Source organism: Protopterus annectens, chromosome 8.part0 (genome assembly GCF_019279795.1).
Source record: "Protopterus annectens isolate FY-2018-M chromosome 8.part0, PAN1.0, whole genome shotgun sequence".
NCBI classification, from domain to species: domain Eukaryota; kingdom Metazoa; phylum Chordata; order Ceratodontiformes; family Protopteridae; genus Protopterus; species Protopterus annectens.
The window spans coordinates 243,549,068-243,553,295 of record NC_056741.1 but is presented as its reverse complement, the minus strand read 5'-3'; positions in this window follow the sequence as shown (position 1 = coordinate 243,553,295).

The following is a 4,228-nucleotide window of genomic DNA, read 5'->3' as shown; positions in this document are numbered from 1 at the left end:
CTCCTGACTCATCAGTCGGGGCAGACCCATCCATCTTTATGGACTCTCAAACTGGCGGCTTGGCTGCTCCGCTTCCAACCTTAGTCAGGCAACAGGCATTTTCACCTCAGGTGGTTCAAATGTTGTCCTCTTCGCATAAGCCTTCTACCAAGGGTATTTACTTTAGCAAATGGAAGAGATTTGCTATTTGGGCCCAGTGACATAACCTTGATTCCCTGACAGCCCCCGTTTCTGCGGTTCTGGATTTTTTGGCTTCTCTTTTTAGCCAAGGTTCCGCTGTTTCTACGCTGAAGGTACAATTAGCAGCAATTTCCAATTACCATGTTGCCTTTGATCCTTCACTCATGAGTCACAAATTATAAGGCCTTTCTTAAAGGAGCGTGGTTGCTTCGTCCCCCTATATGCATCCAGTTTTGCCATGGGATTTGAATGTGGTCCTTGGTGCCTTGACGTCCCCTCCTTTCGAACCAGCAACACCTTGTGAGAAAAAATTCTTGTCATGGAAGACCACATTTTTGGTAGCTATTACTTCGGCCAGAAGGGTTTCATTTTCTCCTTATCTTATTTTCCATAGGGACAGAGTATCCCTGAGATTAAATCCATCCTTTCTCCCTAAGGTTTCTTCTGCTCTTCACCTTCAACAATCTATTGAGCTTCCAGTCTTCTTTCCCGATTTTTCCAATGATGCAGAATACAGATTTCACCAGTTGGGTGTGCATAGACAATTACGTTTCTATCTGGATAGGACGCAGCAGGACAGAAAATCAGATCAACTATTTGTTGCCTTTGCAGATAACAAAATTGGCAAACCTGTCACTAAGGCCACGATCACCAGATGGATCAGGGATTGCGTGTCCTTCATTTATTCATCAACAGGAAGGTCCCTTCCATTCCCAGTTAGAGCTCATTCTACTAGGGCCATGGCAACTTCAACAGCTTTCCACTCCAGACTGTCTGTGAATGAAATTTGTGCTGCTGCCACTTGGTCTTCTCCACACACCTTTGTTTCTCATTACAAATTAGACTTGACGTCCAGAGGTCGGGCGTCTTTTGGTTCCACAGTGCTCAGGAGTGTTTTTTCCAGTGAGCCTCCCACGATATAGGTGCTAGGGACGCGGTCACATCAGTTACGAATGTAGGCGAGATAGGATTGCACTACATCTTTTAGTTATGTACTTACCATAACGATAGATGTATGCGATCCATCTCGCCTACATTCGTATATATCCCCCCTCCTGCCCCCTACCTGAAGGATTTGGAGGAAACACTTTTGGGGTTTCCACTGAAGGTCTAATTTCTTCTCTCTGGATCTTGTATCTCCGTGAGTTGAGTGCATGTGAGGGAGAGTTTGTGTGGGGCAAACAAGATATGGGGGCTTGGGTGTGGTGCATCCTGGGATAGAGGGATTGGCCCAGCCAATCAGAGACTTCATGCTAGTTTATCAGCTGAGTCAGAGCCATTTATCGGCTCCGAGCCCATCAGTTACGAATGTAGGCGAGATGGATCGCATACATCTATCGTTATGGTAAGTACATAACTAAAGGTTTTGTTGCATACGCGGTTTATACTGTATTTTCTCATTTAGAATATTTTGGTAAAAAGGCTCTTTGCATATATATTTTGTAAATAATGGACCGTGTGCTCTACTTTAAATGTATTATTTCACTTTATGTTTATCACTACAAAATATGTAACCTTGGCTAAATGAACATGTCGCAGCAGAAATTCAGCTTGTATTTATTTATGGTATAATTATTTACATGCTGTTGCAATTTAACCTGCATTGTTTGCTAGGATTGGTTTTGTTGCCGCTGCTTTCTTGCCGTGGGTTCTGGCTGAGAGGGGTGCACGAAGTAATTCAGTCACGCACGGTTAACAAACATAATAGATACATAAATTAATGAATATACATACGTAAAAAAAACAATACTTGCTCTCTGACGTCCTACTCAAACATCTGAACTGCCTGTCTTAATTTCAGAGAACTCTCCTAATGTTGCCTTTTATTTTTGGTTAGTTCCTCGTAAACTGTGTGATTTTCTGACAAATCTTTGAGGCCGGCAGTCACTAAGTAATGACAGATGCATTAAGTTCATAGGTTCATAGGTTCATACTAGGCTATCTGCCCTGGGGCAATTATAAGCCTAGCCCGATTTTGTTTGGCTTACGCCACCCCTTGATTTGAGTATACTGTGCCCTTTTTACAGTTTAGTTTACTGTGCCTCTGTCTAATAGTGACACGGAAGTAATCCCCGGAACAAACCTACGATCCTCCATCCACTCATCAAGATTCTTCTTGAAGAGATTCAATGAGGTGCTCTGCCTAACATGAATTGGAATTCTATTCCAGAGTGAAGGGAGCCTCTGGGTTATGAATCTGTCCCTCCAGCAAGTCCTATTTATTTCTGTGCTGAGGTTCAAGTCCCTCGAGCATGTGGCTCTAAGGGATTTAGATTTACTGAGGTGGAGCATGTCCATTAATTCTGGATTGGACATAGCTTTATATGTCAGGCATAGATCGCCTCGAAGTAGGCGGTATGCAACTGAGTAGAGCTGGAGTTTTTTTAACCGAGCAGCATATGGCATCTGTTTGAGTCCCTTGATCCTCTTGGTGAGGTACTTTTGGGGTCTTTCTAATTGCTGCAGGTGTCAGGTAAGGTACATCCCAAAAGGGGCATTGTATTCTATGATGGGCCTGATGAGGGATGAATAAAGGGGCACGATTACCTCTCTTGATCTAGATGTGAATCCTTTCATGATGAGGTGGGCCATGTAGAAGGTCTTTCTAACCACTTTGGCAATGTGGTTGTCAAAGGAGAGATTGCTATCAACATGGGTCCCCAGATCCCTAATTACTTTCTCTGTACTTAATGGTTTACTGCCTATGTGGTAGTTTGTGGGCACATTGTTTTTGCCAAAGGGTATGACTATACACTTTTTGGCATTTAGCTTTAGACCATGGCTCTGGCAACAGTTATCCGTCTCTGTGAGACTTTTTTGAAGGATGTTTGTGTCAGCTGGAGAGTCGATTATGGCACCCAGTTTGCAGTCATCTGCGAACTTGGTGAGCCATAGTCCTCCCACATTGGCCTGTACCTCGGAAAAGTATATACTGAACAAGAGCGGTCCCAGGACAGAACATTGTGGGACACCACTTGTGACTGGTTTCGAGTCTGACATGGCTCCAGCAACTCTCACTCTGTGGGTTCTGTCTTTGAGCCAGTTTGCGACTCATCTTGTGACATAGGGGTTTATATTTAAGCTGGATAGCTTATCTATGATGCCCGCATGGGGTATTGTGTCAAATGCCTTTGCTAGGTCTAGTTAGGCTGTGTGGACTATCTTCCCTTCATCTATGGCTTTGGTGACTGTTTCAAAGAAGTCAACCAGGTTCAAAAGGCAGGATCTGCCCTTGACGAAGCCGACTTGGGTAGGATCTAGTGTCTGTAGGTCCCCGATGTCTTTGTTTATGAGCTCCATGATGATCCTCTCCATAGCCTTGCAGACTAAGCTAGTCAGGCTTATGGGCGATAGTTTCCAGGGTCCGTGGAGGCTCCACCTTTGTGGAGTGGGACCACTGTTGCTGTACGCCATTCTGTGGGCACATATCCTGTAGTGAGGCTGAGATTGTACAGCTGTTTTATTTGAGGGATTAGTTCTTCTTGGAGTTCATGTAGGACGCAACCCTGGACGCCATCTGGTCCCATGGAAGCAGTGTTTTTTGCTTTGGAGAGGGCAGCCTTCACCTGAGCATCTGAGATGTTTGGGAGGCAGCCCCCTGCCGGGATAGACACTTGCTCTTTTGGGGGGGAGGGGTGGAGAAGTTTGCACTGAACCTGTCTGCCAGGATATTGGCGATGTCTGTGGGTTCAGTGTATTTTTTGTCGTTTAGAATCAACTCAGAACAAGTCTGGGAGTTGCATCCCAGGTTCCTAACATAACTGAAAAAAGCCTTATGATTGTCTTTAGTGTCAGTTTTCTCATCCTTATGAAAATGCATGTTAATGCAGTGCTCGTTTTCCTAGCAATGTAAGAGTAACATTTAAAACCCGTTCGTGATTTTGGACGGTTGTCCTCAGCCCTTACCTTTTTTGTTTGGTTTATCGCCGATTCTTGAGCTACTAAGCCTGCTAAGTAATGGGGGGGGGGGGGGGGGCTATAACTTGCTTCTGTTCAGAGGTGACCTTACAGCTGGTTGTTACTTGCAAAGAGTCACAGAACAGACAAG